Source organism: Myotis myotis, unplaced genomic scaffold (assembly GCF_014108235.1).
Source record: "Myotis myotis isolate mMyoMyo1 unplaced genomic scaffold, mMyoMyo1.p scaffold_m19_p_3, whole genome shotgun sequence".
NCBI lineage: Eukaryota > Metazoa > Chordata > Mammalia > Chiroptera > Vespertilionidae > Myotis > Myotis myotis.
In genome coordinates, this window is record NW_023416335.1 from 136196524 (window position 1) to 136213025 (window position 16502).

The 16502-nt window shown below is 36.9% G+C and overlaps 1 long non-coding RNA gene across 2 annotated transcripts in view; it reads left to right on the forward strand.

Annotated features, from left to right (window-relative positions):
• The first annotated feature begins 430 nt into the window (after positions 1-430).
• LOC118651482 overlaps positions 431-16502 on the forward strand; it is a 100139-nt gene continuing 84067 nt past the window's right edge. The window contains exons 1-2 of one of the 2 annotated variants that reach the window (XR_004966257.1): positions 431-816; positions 4913-5163. This is a non-coding gene — a long non-coding RNA (uncharacterized LOC118651482). The remainder of the gene's footprint in view (positions 817-4912; positions 5164-16502) is intronic. The other variant, XR_004966258.1, reaches the window with a different exon arrangement.

Here is a 16502-nt window from a genome sequence, read left to right on the forward strand (position 1 = left end):
GCTGGGAGGAGAAACGGGGTGTGTGGGGGGTTGACCGCTTGCCTTTCCGGAGAAGGACTTTTTTTTTTTTTTTTTTTTTTTTTTTTTTTTTTTTTTTTTTTTTTTTTTTTTTTTTAGCGAAACAAGACACCGTAGCGCGGAAATAGGCTGGGGGCCAGGAGGGGACCTGTCCTGCCTCTCGCATCCCTGGGGACTCGCTTCCCTGTAGCGTTCCTACTTGGGGCGTCAGCGGTCAACTCCGGAGGGGGACGTGGTGGAGAACTTCCCTGCCAGTTACTCAGCATCCTCCCCCCTCCCACGCCCCCCGAAGCTCAGGTTGGGGGAGATACCCTGCGGGTGGCTTGGACCTGGACGGGGAGCAGTGCCACTAGATTAAGTTTCTACAGGTCCAACCCAGCCCCCAGTTCCCGGCTCCCCGCGCCGGGTGTCCGGCGGCACGCGTGGAGCTGGGGCGGCTCTGGCAAAGGGGCCGCTGCTGCTTTAAGAGCCGCCTCCCCCTCTCCTCCCTTTGACAATGGTCTGAACCGAGCTCTGCTTCCCAAAGCAAAATTTGTAATATGCCATTTTTCCGATGGACGCTTCTCCTTCGGGCTGCTGACGGAGCCGCGGGAAGATGCGGGGCCGCTGCCTCGCCACGCAGCCGGGGCAGGTTCCGGAGGGCGCGGGGGCGCGCGCGGGTCTGAGCCGCCTTTCTCCTCCCATTGCCAGGGGAATGGTCCAGGAGCGCCGGGCGTGAGCCTCCCCTCTGGTCCAGCCGGCGACTGCGGTTGTCATTGATCCATTGAAGAAGCAGGACCCGAAAACTACTGGCATTAGGTACAATAACTGTCTTTGAGTTACATGGCTCCCCTACCGCTTTATTTATTTATTTATTTTTAACTCCCTCCCCACCCCGGCCCCACCCCGCCCCCAGGGAAGATGAGGTGCAAATTCCTCCTTGCCAATTACTGCTCTGTACCTTTTTGCTCTCCATCAGACTCCCATCCCTCCTCCTCTTTCCCTACTGCCTCCCTGCTTGGTTCCCTCCTGTTGGGCAGAATGAAGAATGTTAAGTGTGGAAACGATGAAGTCAACTTCTTCAGGGGGTGGGGGTGTGGCCGAGAGATAACTGTCCAGCTCTGTGAGATGATCTGGCTCTTTGGCCAGCTGTAGAGGCACTGGGGTAAAGAAAGTGCAAAATGCTTCCCTTAGAGGTGATGGTATTATTTCCTGAGGACAGGAGATTTCAAAGGGTTAAATAGGAGGAGGAATATTCATGTAACGTAATCAGACAATAGCTAGGATTTCTCTCAAGGAATTACTTTTGTGTGTGTGTGTGTGTTAACTGAGATGGAGCTGGGTTAGCTCTTAAAACTCAATCTTTGCAAAAGAAACTGACTACCAGAGATAATTTCATCTTTGCCTCTACTAAGGTTTAAATCCTAGTGATCTGCCTGAATAAAGTGATTCACTGACAGGAAAAAACAAACAAACAGCTTTTGTAGTACTATTATATCTGTATAGGTATTGCTTAAATGGTATACATTGCTAAGAAACACATTGGATCTTGAATCTTTTGGGTACTGACTCCAGTGGGCATTCAAACTTTTATTTTGAAATCTGGGAGATTTAGGAGACAGTCAAGGTTATGTGCTAAGAATAAGGGAGTTGGTTTTCCTTGTATAAAATTATTCAAGCTAAACTTATGCACTGGGATAATTAAACAAACCAACTTATTATTATTGTTTTTTCTTTTTAAAATAAAATAATCTCTACTAGGTCTTGAGACCTTCAGTAATTTAATGAACAAGGCATAAACATCTAGAAGAGGATAACATAATTCATGTATCCAATTGACTTTGAAGAGGAGGAGATAAAAAGGCAAATATCAAAGCAAAGTGTTAATAATCCCTTCCTGGTTTTTCAGGAATTATGCTATGCAAGGCAGTTGTAATTTTGAAAATTATCAGAAAAGTTAGAAGTGGTATATGAAGATGAAATGTACTAGAGGTTGAATGATCATAGACTTCTGTACTGCCAAGTTGCTTCAGATGTCATCTATTCTATGAGAGGGTGTTTAACTCTTACACTGAATATCTATTTTTAATTGCTTTTAATACCTAAAATGTGCATTTAAGAAATAGGTTATATTATATTTTAAAGATTATACAAATATTTTGTCACTTACGTTAGAATCTGAGTTCTATTGCAAGAAGCTAAAGTAGTTCATGAAAGTGCCTTATTTTTTATAGAAACATAACCACTCCCTCTCCTCCTCCCCCCCCCCCCCTCAGTTTTGTTGAGAAGAGTTCAGATGTACTTATTTGGGTTGACTGCTGGTTAAGAAAAGCAGCATGTATTTATCTTATTTCCTAAGTAAATTTTGCATAGTTTGATTTTTTAAATTGAATGTGGAGAGTTCAGAGTACCCAATGAAATTAAATCTTTAGGCATAGAAATATAATGAACAAAAAAACAAAATATTCTTTATGAAAAGATGAATGTTGGTCACTTTATAATAAAGAAATACTTGAATTTATAAAAGCCTTTATTATCTTACTGTGTAATCTCAGTTAGGCATACTATCAGAGCTTTAGAACACCTTTTTAAAAGCACAGATTATTAACCCTACTTTACAGAAGTTTTGACAGGTGAAGTGACTTTCCCTGGTTCACATGCTACAGAAGTGAAATTGAATCCAGTTCTCTTGAGTGAAGATTTAATAGACTTTCCAAAGTCCCCAAGGTGCTTCTTCTCATCATAGCATCTTTGGACTTAATCAAAGACCAGCTTTTATAGCTATCTAAGAGCCTGGTGACAAGCCTTTGTTAGAATTAGGGTAGTATATTCAGGAGAAAATTATAACAAAGTTAATCAATGAAGTTATATTTTTCCTTGGAATTTAAAGTTGTTATAAGTAATTCTGAGTGAAGATGGGCTAGTGGCTTTTTTTCAAGAAAGCTATAATTTAAAATACAGATTTAATAACATTTAAGTAATCCTAAAATTTAAACCTTGCAAGTGTTTTGACACAAATTGTCACAATGCTACCATTTTCTCTTCCAGTATTTTGTTGTAACCATACATGACAAACAAACAAACAAACAAACAAAAAACACAAAAAAATTCTACATTGGCTCCTGGTAATGATTTCCCAGAATGACACAGCTGTGTGTATGTCATGCATGGCAAGTAAACTAATCGTTTTAAATATTCAAATGTTTTGGAACACTTTTTTGTTTTTGCAATTTCCTTTCAATCAATGTAAAGAAAATTTGTAAATTTAGGAGTCTCTTTTTATTCCATCTTTGTGATAGTGTTTGAATAAAATGCAAAATAAAAAATACAAATAATATTTTATTTTCATCATTATTTAACAATAGTAACAATGTATGTGTGTGTGTGTGTGTGCCCGTGTGCACACATGTGTGCATGAATACATCCTGTGTATCTACCCTGTTATTTATTTTAGGGTGAATAAGAAATTAACAAGTCAAATTCTTACCTACAGGTAGCACAGTGTTTTGAGTGATAAGCAATAATTCCAAGCATTATCTTGAATTATTCTAAAAACCACCCTCAAATTTTTTACATAGGGTAGCAGTGGCAAAAGTACTTTTATCTTTCTGAAAGTTTCTCCTAGTTTTCAGTGAGCCCTGACCAAATCATTTACAGATAATTGAATTTCTCTCCTCAATAACTCAATTTATAGAAAGAATTACATAAAAAATAATTAACTATTGAGCTGTTAAGTCTTGACATTTTATTTGAAAATATCATCATAAACATTTTCCCCAAGGACAGGAATATGTAGGCAGAAAAATGAATTGACCTTGCATTATAAAACCAAAGAATGCTTCAGGATCAACAGCCAAACCAGCCTTGCTCCACATCAGCCTTCTACAAAACCAAGCCCTCTAATTAATAGCTCCTGGCCTCAGGACAACAGCTAAAGCTGAGATGTGTTTGATTCTTTTAAAAATATAAGACAGAGCATAACTGAGAAAACGAGATAATTTCTGATTATTAAAATGCCACACAATAGATCAATGTTGCATCCTAATGTCTGTGTTGTCTATTTTAAAATAAATCAATAATTTTTTTAAATATCCTGTGCAGTTAATTTATTTCATGACTGGTAGCCTCTGATTAGCATCTGAGATGTGAAGTTACTGCATTGGCTAATGTAATTCATGGTATCTGTTTTGTGGAGTATTCGAAAGTGTTAGTTTGTATTGTTTGGATGAAAACCAGATGATGCAGCTCACAGGAAACAAAGGAATCTTCAGTGCAATTAGTAGTATATTAACCTAAACAAATGTATGTGCCTCAGTCTATTTCATAAAGCTTATATTTAATTCAATCACTTTACCGTGTAGTCTACTGCAGGAATTTAGGGAGAGAGCATGTGAAAATAATAAAATTGGAGTTTTGAAGTAAAAAAGCTTTAAATTGGTATGAAAAAAAGTTGATAAAATAAAAAAGTAAAAACTGTTAATGGTATAAACAGAATACTCTCTTATTTGTAAATTTTCCTGAATAAAAGAGTGAACATTAATTCATTGAATTACTTAAGTCATTTAAAAATAATTTACTGCCCACCCATTAAGGGGCAGACCCTGCTTGTGGTTAACAATATAACAAATAAAGATAACATGAAGGTATTAGCAATAAGGGATTTGTAAATTTATAGGGGAAGAAAGGTGACCAATTAATAAATGTAGCAACATGTTACTATAAATTGAATTAGGTGGAATAAATAATGAAAAAATAATCACTTTTCCTTGAGATCAAAATATTTAGTTTGCTTGGAATAAGGGAAAAAGAGACAATTAGGCTAAGGAGCTGCAAAGCATTTGCTGGGTTGAGGCCTGGGCAGCATTTTTGGAAAACATTTCTTTACTAAACTCCCCTCCCCTTTACTTTCTTTAAGCAATGATGTGTGAAGTGATGCCCACGATTAATGAGGACACCCCAATGAGCCAAAGGGGGTCCCAAAGCAGTGGCTCGGACTCAGACTCCCATTTTGAGCAGCTGATGGTGAATATGCTTGATGAAAGGGACCGTCTTCTAGACACCCTACGGGAGACCCAAGAAAGCCTTTCGCTTGCCCAGCAAAGACTGCAGGATGTCATCTACGACAGAGATTCGCTCCAGAGACAGCTCAACTCAGCCCTGCCACAGGTATGCTTCCTGGTAGCATTTGTCCTTCCAACTGCAATTGAAAATATGATAAGACTTAAGTAAGCTTTGTTTTATTTCCATTCTTATAATTACATTTCCCTGTATAATATATGGTCTGCATGTTTTGGTGAGAAACAAATTAAGAATCGATACTAATTCACATAAAACCTTGCCTCAAAGAAAATTGTGGTATGTTGGTGATGGGAAGTGTGAAGCATGAATTTCTATCTGGTCTTTTCTTTTTCTTTTTTTTAAAAATTTAATCTGTATGTTTTGGTGGGGGCGGAAAAATCACCTGTTGATCACCAGAATATGGGAACAGTTGATTTCTCTTCCTTGCTTTTTAAACACAATCATGACATTTGGAAGTATGTGCTTTCCATTTTCAGTTGTGTGTTCTATCTTTGGAAGTGATAACAGTTTGGAAAACTACTAATTATTTTTATTTAGACAGCGTTAGGAATATTTCTTTAAAAATGCCTAACACCTGCTTAAAAATTCTGGGAGTTATTGATGTATTGCCTTCTCCACTCAGAAACGTTTCAACCAGTTTCTTTTAATAAACTATTTTGGAAATTAGAAAAAGAGCAAAAGTTCAGCACCATTCTCACAAACTTAAAATTGTTAGATGAGTTATTTTTTTTAGAATATTTTTGTGAAGAATATCATTTTATAAAAAAATGATATAAAATTTTAAGGATTTCCAGATTATTTATATAGAAAGTTAGTAATGAAAGTTAATTTTCTTATTTAAGAGTAGCATACTTGTGTTTATTTGAGGTATGGAAAAAAAGCTAAGAAAATGAACAAGATTTTTAATAATAACTTCCAATATATACTCTATTTTTTTGTAAAATATACAAAAACCCTAACCGGTCTGGCTCAGTGGATAGAGCATCAGCCTGCAGACTCAAGGGTCCCAGGTTCGAATCCAGTCAAGGGCATGTACCTTGGTTGCAGGCACATCCCCAGTGGGGAGTGTGCAGGAGGCAGCTGATTGATGTTTTTCTCTCATCGATGTTTCTAGAGATCCCTCTCCCTTCCTCTCTGTAAAAAATCAATAAAGTATATTTAAAAAAAAAATATATATATATATATATATATATACAAAAAATTGGTCCTCTTCTTTACATACAATATAGCAAATGTTGAAGAGTTTACTTCTATCTGTGAAATTATATCTTGTAAATATTATGCTTTCATAAATATTAAAATGTATACAATGAAAGTTGATGAAATTCTAAATCCAGCTGTATTATTAACTTACACTGTGGTGTTGAGGTACTGATGACTATCAGAATGGAAAGGACCACCTAGAAACTTTTTTCACACCCCCATTAGGTAATCCCGTAACTCTATATGGATAACTCGTGTCCTAGTTCTTTTCATTTTCAGCCAGCTAGTCTTGTTTTGAGATATAATAATATTTCCAGTAACTCTCACCTGTAGGTACACTGGTGTGTCTAATTACACAGAATGAGTTGATTCATTTCAAAAATTTCATCAATAATTTTATTCTTAAAGCTAGACATTTCAGGCTTTGCAATTGTTCTTCATAAGGTAATTTCTAGAGTGATCACATCATGTTTACTCCTCACTAGGATTATTTGAGTTGGTCAATGCTGCTATTAAAGGGTGGTCCCTGAACCAAACATATTATTCATTATCTTCTGTGACAAGCATAGAATGGGACAATCATTTCTCTTTCTAGGTAGAGTGTTTCATTATCAGAAGCATAGGACTGTATTATATTTGAGAGCAGCTTCAACATACTTTCAGTATGTCCTGGGACAGTAGTCAACTTATAACTGAGTTGCAAAAATGTTACCTGTGTTCCCATTTTCCCTACTCTTCTTGGAAGTTAACCCTTTGGTCCTAAGTGTAAGAATATGCATGTATCCCTCCTACATTTATCTTTTCATATTTTATTCAAGCCTGATGATGTTGATTTGGATCCTAACCCTACCAAAGTGATTCTAAAAATAATTTGGGTTTTTGAAAATTTTTTCTCTATCTTTATAAAAATGAGTGATTATTTCATAAGGATGATGAAGATAGAAAGTACTAGAACAAGGTATTTTTTGGGGAAAAGAAAAAAAGCTGGAAATGTTTTCAGCATAATGATATTGTATAGATAAATCTATTCTTAAAGGTATAAGAATGAAAAATTTTAATTCTAGAAATTCACTTGTGTTGAATATCTGGTTTATAACATGACCTAAAATTTCAAGTTTTGAATTTTAGTTAATCTCTTATCCAAACACTTTGGGGCCAGGTGTTTTAGAATTCAGAATTTTCCTTAGTGTTTTGTATATATGTAATAAATATTATGAAATACTTCTGCAGATGGATTCTGGATAGAACCCCATAAATACACATTTACATATCTGAAGATAATTCTATGAATATTTCTATTGTATGGAAAAAAAACCTATAAATGTCTCATGTTAGTACAGGCCTGGTTTTACCACCAATCAAGGTTGCAACACACAACAAAATATCAGTTTATAGAGTGTATAGGTTTGGGAATTATATACTAGGCATTATGAACCTGTACATTTAGATGCACATGGTTTCAATCTGTTCTACAAATACTTTGACACATTTCTTCAATATTGTTTTGTAGTTTACAATTATAAATATCAAATACTCCTAGTAATCCACAGGTTCTTAAGTGATCATCCTGTCATTTTAGTTACATACTCTGTACCTTAAGGGCTATAGTTTTCTGTAAGTAATAGAAGAGTATTCTTCTTTAATTGTTATCTTTGAATCTTTTTCAATATTTTGTAAGCAATGTACTTGCACTGTTTGGTGGCACTGCACTTGACATTTATCTTGATGGAGAAAATGATTATCGTAAATGTGAGTTTTAAGGCAGAAATAAAGCATGTAAAATTGAAAATTACTATAAATACATCACATGAAAATTATTTTAGCAAATATGGGAGAGAATTCAAAGCAGAGTCAAACTTTATGACACATCATCATAAAAATTGCCTATCTAATACTTTTAGATATTGACGACTTGGTGTTTTGCTTTAGTTACTTTCTCTCTTATCATTCTTTTATGAACAATGCATCAGTGATTAGTTCTTCACTATATGAGTGGGTATAAATGTGTTTAAATAGGACTCATAGTTTTAAATTATTCCACATCTCCAGGCCTGATGTTTCTTAACTACTCACTCAAGTTTTTACCTCACACAGATCCATGTACATGTTCCACAGAACCTCAGATTCTATGTGCCTCAAACTCAGTCATCATCTGTCTCCCACTCCTCAACCTAATCTGCTTGAATTCCTCACCCAGACACCTGAGAATCCTCATAGATGAAGTCTTCTTTCTCATCTCTGAATTTAGACCTCTTTGGGACATTCTGTTTTTAATCTCTTAAGTAATTCTCAAATCTCTCTGTATTTTCTGGTTTTCTGCAGCTGACTCACTTCTTACCTTAGCCTAGCCTTTATATCTTGCCAGAAGCCTTCTCTGAATGCCCAGGTATATTTCCTCTGTGTTCCTTACCCTTATCATTTAGCATATTATCATTAAGATATCTGATTAGGTGGCTAGATTGTAGGCTCCTTGAGAACAGGCACACATGTCAATCATCTACAACCCTCTCAACCAGCAGAGTAACAGAAGTAAGGACTTTCAAGGTAAAACTAGAACTAAATGTACATGGTTTAATATAAAGAGAGCAATACATTTGAAATGGGAAGATTTGGTTTGTATTGTGACTCTACCATACATCATAAATTTGAGTCAGGGCTTCAGATTTCCATACTACAAAAAGTGGTTAATACAAATACCTCAAATGATAGTTTATGATGATTAAAGAAAAGAATGTAAGTAATAATGTAAGTAAAAATTAATTAATTTGTAAAGCATTATATAAAAAATGGTTGCATTTGTTTTATCCAGAATGCCTAAAGTTAAACTAATTTCTACATATGTATGTCAATGAGCATTAGAACAACTTACTAGGAATATTGATAAAATAAACAGACTAACATTTTTGAAATCAGAATAAATATTTGTTAATTACTAATATGCTTACTAAGAATATTTAAAGAAAAATTAAAGACAGAGATTTTAAAAAAAATATATTTTATTGATTTTTTTACAGAGAAGAAGGGAGAGGGATAGAGAGTTAGAAACATCGATGAGAGAGTAACATCTATCAGCTGCTTCCTGCACACTCCCTACTAGGGATGTGCCCACAACCAAGGTGCATGCCCTTGACCGGAATCAAACCTGGGACCCTTCAGTCCGCAGGCCGATGCTCTATCCACTGAGCCAAACCAGTTAGGGTGACAGTGAGATTTCTATTGCAAAAAATCTACACTAATAAAAGAGAAAGATGCAAATTGACCATACCTTCACAATGCCCACCAGCCAATCAGGAGTGAGTATGCAAATTAACCCAACAAAGATGGCAGGTTAATTTGCATACACAGTCACCAAGCGGCCAGGGGCAGGTTGGGACACCATGGTAACAATGCAGGCGTTCCGCCCCGCTCCAGTTGCTCCGGGCATCTGGGCAGTGGGGAGGTGGAAAGGTGGCTCTAGGCTGGAATGAAGACGGTGCCAGCAGCCAGGGGAAGGAAGGTCCATTCTTGCATTAATCTTTGTGCATCGGGCCTCTAGCCATATATAAAAGTTTAAAATTCATTTTTATCATTTTATTTAGCATTTATTGAGGGCCTTCTGTATATTATTAAATGGTTACATATATTTGTAAAGGTATTAGAAAGAAAGGAATATAATTTGGTTCCCAGAGAATTTAGGGAATAGAGTTGCTTAGCAAAAATATATAAGTGGATCAAAATTAATATGGTAAAAGATTATAGAAGTACTGAAAATATTTGAGATATAATATTGATTGTGATTAACTGCAGAAAGTTTCATGTGGAAAGCAATTTTAGAGAGTTATTTTTAGGAAAAGGTTAGAAATAACTCGGGTATGCCATGTGAAGGAGTAAAGTTTTGCATAGGCTTCTGTTCAAGGACATTTGGGGGATAGAAATTCAGCCTATACTTTGCTTTCAGGTTTAGGCTTTGGGTTTCCTAATATTCACAGTATCCACCCCCCCTCCTTTTTTTTTTTCTTAAAGAAGACGAGGAATTAAGTAAGGAGAATAACAACAGATTTATTTACTGAAAGATTTTAGGGTAGGAATGAAATTTTTTATAGTGGCAATGAAGTGTGGCCTGTTCATACGTGTGGTGACAGCTAAGAACAGGAGTTTCTTAGCTGGATACTTAGTAGAATTATGAATGAACTGGTGATATGATAAGGTAATAATGAAGAAATATTATTCTGATGTTTGATTTAGGATAGATTGCATACTATTCATGTATTAGCTATCTTGCTAAAATAATGTGATGTGACAAACAACACAAAAGCTTAGTGTCATGCAAAAATATTGGTTTATGAAATTCAGGTGATCTTGACTTGGATTGGTTGATCTTGGCTATGCTCACTTATGCCACTGGTTAGCTAAAGGTTGACATGGTTAGTTGTAGTGGCCATTGTCTGACATAGATGGCCTTAGCTAGACCAACTGGACTCACTCAACTCTTTGCATGTGTTTAATCCTGCAATAGGCCAGAATATTCATGGTCATGGCAAAGGAGTAGGAGAAAAACAGAAACAAGCAAGTGCTCCATAAGCTTCTTTTTGGGTATTTTTGGTAAAATCACTTGGCTTAGACCAAAGACCAAGTGGAAAGCAATACAAAATTACATGGAAAAACTACAGGGAGGGACGAAGCAGGGACCATAAGTGCAATTCATCTATTGCTAAAATAATGCTGTGTAATCTACGCTGAAAGAGTTACTTAGGTAATCATTATGTTAGGGAAACATTATCATGGTAATGTATCAGTTTTGGTGAAATGTAGGAATTTAAAATAGGATTGTGAAGCTTGAATATAATAGAAACAATACAAATGGAAAGAATATTGAGGAGAAAAAAGAAACAAGAACTAGTAATGAACTGAATGGCCATGGCTTTGGACTTGAGTTGGAAGATTTGATTATTTATGTATTTAAAATATATTTTTATTGATTTCAGAGAGGAAGGGAGAGGGAGAGAGAGATAGGAACATCAGTGATGAGAGAGAATCATTGATCGGCTGCCTCCTGCACGCCCTACACTGGGGATCAAGCCTGCAATACAGGCATGTGCCCTGACTGGGAATTAAACCATGACCTCCTGGTTCATAGGTCAATGATAAACCACTGAGCCATGCGGGCCAGATGGAAGATTTGAATTTGAACTGGAGTCCTTTCCCTTACTAGCTGAGGAACCACTGGTATATAACTTGACTTCTTTGAAACTCTGTTTCCTTAATTCAGCGGTTCTCAACCTGTGGGTTGCAACCCCTTTGGTGCTCGAATGACCCTTTCACAGGGTCGCCTAAGACCATCCTGCATATCAGATATCAGATATTTACATTATGGTTCATAACAATAGCAACATTACAGTTATGAAGTAGCAACAAAAATAATTTTATGGTTGGGTCACAACATGAGGAACTGTATTTAAAGGGCCAGAAGGTTGAGAACCACTGCCTTAATTGGAAGAAGGGATGATATCTTCTCTTAGGAGTGGTTGAAAAGAGTTGTGTGTACTAGTATGTGCTTCAGAAACCCTGAACATTATAAAATGTCAGGAGGTATTTTTCATTAACTGGGATGTGCTCATATACTCTCCAAAGAGGAATTAAATTAAGAGAGGCTACTTGTGGAGAAGAGGGATATGTTTTTGTTTTGACATTTTATTTATTTTTTTAACTTTATATTTAATGTTGACACTATTACAGATGTCCCCATTTCCCCCTTTGCCCACCTCTACCCAACCTCCACACCCCCTTCCCTCTGGCCATCACTGCACTGTTGTCTGCATATATGTTCTTTGGCTAATTCTTTCACCTTCCTTCATCCACTTTCCCCAGCCCCCTCCCTTCTGATAGCTGTCAATCTGTTCTATGCATCCAAGCCTCTGGTTCTATTTTGTTTGACAGTTTATTTGTTCCTTGGATCCCACATGTAAGTGAGGTCATATGGTATTTGTCTTTCTCTGACTGGCTTATTTCACTTAGCATAATCTCCAGGTTTATATTTTGACATTTTAAAATGCAAAATATTTAAGTAAATTTGATGAGAGTGACAGAAATTACTTTTATTCTGGAGGCACACTACCTAGGTATCTTTTTGGCTTGCTAGCTACTAGCTCAATAACCCTGGTCAAAGTAGTTAATTCAAATAATGATAGAACCTGCCTTATAGGATCATTATGAGAAATAAATGAGCTGGAACATGTCAAATGATCAATTCAGTGCCTCATAGATAGTACATGCTCAATAAATGTTAAAAGCCACTATTGATGCTGTTATTATTACCATAGATGTTATCATCATTATTAGCCAACCTTAACTGCACAATTTTACTGGGTAATAATGAACACTGGCACACAGTGAAAGCACTAAAATCCTTACTGTCCAAAAATCTGTATCAAATTTTGCAAGTCCTTTTATTATTTATTTGTGTGTGTGTTTTTTAAAATCTTAACTACACTCTTCTAAATAGTTTTCCCACATTCTCTATTTCTTCAAAGTCCACTCTCATGTGTTTCTTGATTTAAGTCAAACAACATCCTTTCCTATTGTGCTGAGAAGATAAAATCTGGGTTGAGCTTCTCGCTTTTCAGGGAAACCTAATGCCACCACACTAAGCATTTTGTCCCTTGCTCCTGTCAGAAAGATGCTGCATTTTTTACTATCTCTTATTGTAGTCATTCTATTTTTTTGATGGCTATTTCTACCAGTTGGCGATTTTCCCGCCCAGGCAACTGAAATGGTATTCACTTTAAGCTTTTATTTTTCATTATTTCTATCTCTTTATTTCTATCTCTTTTTTTAACCTTTACAATCAGACTTCTATCACCATCATTCTTCTAAAACTGCATTTCTATATGCTATCAATGGATGCAGTTTTTTTAATCTATCTATCCTTTCTTTCTCCATGCTCCTTGTATCTTTGTGCCAAGCAATGCTATTAATTATTTTATCTTGAAATTCTAATGTCCTTAATTCTCTATAACTGTTCCTTTTCTAGGCTACTAGGTATGTTGTCCTTCAATATACATTCTTTTTTCAAATACCATTATACACTTATTTATACCCATAATTGTCTTTATTTACTATGTTCTCTAATCTTAAGCATTGCTTTTCCTGCTTAGGACTAATACTTTACTCTAAATCCTTGATCCCTCCTTCTCATCTCCTCCAATTATTTTTTTTTCCTGTCTCTGGTATCTTCAGCTTCCCCCTTTCTCTCTCTCTCTCTCTCTCTCTCTCTCTCACACACACACACACACACACACACACACACACACTGGCTTTTGGGGTAACATTAAAATCTATTCCTTAAAAGTAAAATAAGTACAATCTATGCTAATAAAAGGATAATATGCTAATTAGACCATGCGTCTTCTGGATGACCATCTGGACATCCTTCCGGACAAAGCCGGGGGGCGGGGGCGAGGTGCAAGCAGAGGCAGTTAGGGGTGATCAGGTAGGCAGGAGAGCAGTTAGGGGCATCAGGCAGGCAGGCAGAGTGGTTAGGGGTGATCAGGCAGGCAGGAGAGCAGTTAGGGGCATCAGGCAGGCAGGCAGAGTGGTTAGGGGTGATCAGGCAGGCAGGTAGGTGACTGGATAGGAGCCAGCGGTCCTGGATTGCGAGAGGGATGTCTGACTGCCGGGTTAGGCAGGGATTGGGCCTAAATGGGCAGTCGGACATCCCCTGAGGAGTCCTGGATTGGAGAGGGTACAGGCTGGGCTGAGGGACCCCTCTCCCGTGCACTAATTTCATGCACTGGGCCTCTAGTACCAATAAAAAAAACAAAAACAAAGCACTGTCTCCCCAATCTAACTTTTCTTTTCCTATAAACTTCTTTCCCATCTTGTCTGTCCTCACCTTCTATTGGCTTTCCCTCTAACTCACTGCTCAAAATTACATCTCTATTAACCAATTAATGAATGCAGTTGTTTTGTTTCATTAAAATTCACCATAAAATTTGACACTGTGATTACTCCCTTCTCAACAAAACAAAACAAACACCTACTCTCTTGATTTTTATGACACCAAACTGTCTTGGTTTTTAAATCATTTTGATTTTTTCTCTAATTTTTTTATATGTGCAACTCCTCATCTAGCCACTCTTTAGATGTTAAGATGAATAATAGCAATAACGAACATTTCTGAACTCTCCCACAATGCCAGGAATGTTTCATTTAAGTATCCACATATTAAAATGGGAGTCTTTCTTTCTGTTGAAAGGAGTCTAAATAAGTGGGGTGTGAGACTTTACTTGCAGGGCATGATAAGATATAGTCCTACTATAAGTCCAGCATTAGCTCAACCTCTATTTTAAGATTCTAAAGTTTGAGGTGATAAAGCTCAAAGGGATGGGGTTTTCTTGGAGAGTTGTTGCTTTGCTGTGTATAATCTACCATTTCATGTATGAGGGCTGAGTGGTTCCTGTTCAACGTAACTAAGTGAGAAGGTCTTCAGGGAAAACATTCAGAGAGTTTGATGTTTGTTTCCTTCGAGATGAAGATTAAGGATATAGGGTCTGATGTTTGTTTCCTCCAAGATGAAGATGATGAAGGATATAGCATCTGAAGTCAAATGTAGCTTGAGATATCCTGCCTCTATGGTAGATTAAAGAATCATAGTATCAGGCAAGTTGTAAGAACTCCAAGGTCAAGACAAAAGTTGGTGGTTTTTTGAAGAGCCAATGAGACCCTCAAAAGGGGATCTTGGCCCAGCTGGTTCAGCTTAGTTGGTTGAGCATCATGCCATGCAGCAAGAGATTTCCTATTCCATTCCTGGTCAGGGCACATGCCCAGTTGTGGGCTCAATCCCCAGTAGGAGGCATGCAGGAGGCAGCCAATTGATATTCTATCTCATCAATGCTTTTATCTCTCACCCTCTTCCTTCCTCTCTCTGAAATCTCTGAAATCAATAAAAACAGATTTAAAAAAGGGGATGAGCTTGCTTAGGATTATTTTTGTGTAAACCTACAGAGTAAGTACCTTGTTAGAAACCCAGGCACCTAAATAGTGAACAATAAGTGAGGACTGGGTGATTGGTACCAGAGAAGAGCCTGAGAGCAAGTCAAGTAAAACTGGGGAAGAACCATTTCTACTTGGGAAAGCCACAAATATACTCCAGAAGGAGGGTCATTAATCATATATATATTTAATATATTTTTATTGATTTCAGAGAGAAAGAGAGAGGGAGAGAGAGATAGTAACATCAATGATGAGAAAGAATCATTGATCAGCTGCCTCCTGAACACTCCCCACTGGGAATCGAACCTGAAACCCCAGCATGCGTCCTGACCAGGGATCGAACTGTGACCTTCTGGTTCATAGGTTGATCCTCAACCACTGAGCCACACTGGTCAGCCAATTTTATCCTCAGAGCAATGGGAACAAATAGTAGTGTTTTAAACATGGAAGCATCCTGATTAAATACTGTTATGAACTGTCCATGTTCCTAGAAAAGGCCGGCTACCTTTCCTGTGGTCTAGATCTCATCCTCTCTTGCTATTCCAGGACAAAACATTCTGTTTTCTACATCATCAATGTTTCTATCTCTAATGGATTATAGTCAAGCACATTAAATAGTCTTATATTTATCCCATTTAAGAAATCTATTAATGAACCTGTCCTACCAAGCTACCACCAGTACAGCAACCGTATTTTTCTTTTCCAGTACAGCAAAAGTATTTTTTTAAATTATGTACCCTTATTTTTTTGTAATTTCTCTTGAATCCATTTCAGTTAGGTATTCACTCAATCAACTTTATCTAACTGCTCTTGTGAACATTATCTATAATGTCTATATTGCTAAATGTAATGATCAGTTCTCTGCCTTCATTCCTGTTTATCAATATGCACAATAGATTTCTCCCTTCTGGAAACATTTTCATTAGGCTCTAGGTAGGGCATCTCACCTGTCTGTTTTTTCTCCTACTTCATTGCTCACTCCTCAGTCTTTATTATTGGTTATGCCTCATCCTCCAGGGTTTAGTTCCTGTACCTTTTCTCAAGTCTCGACTGACACCATTAACAATCTCTTTCCTCTCCTGGCTTTACATATCAGCTAAGTGTTGATGATGCAAGTGTACATTTCTCATCTAGACATGTTCCTTGATGTTAAAACTCACATTGCCATATGCAGAAATTTAACATGTCCAAACTGAGTTCATAATCTTCCTTTAGTCTTCTGAATGTCAATTAATGGCAATGCCAATTTTCCA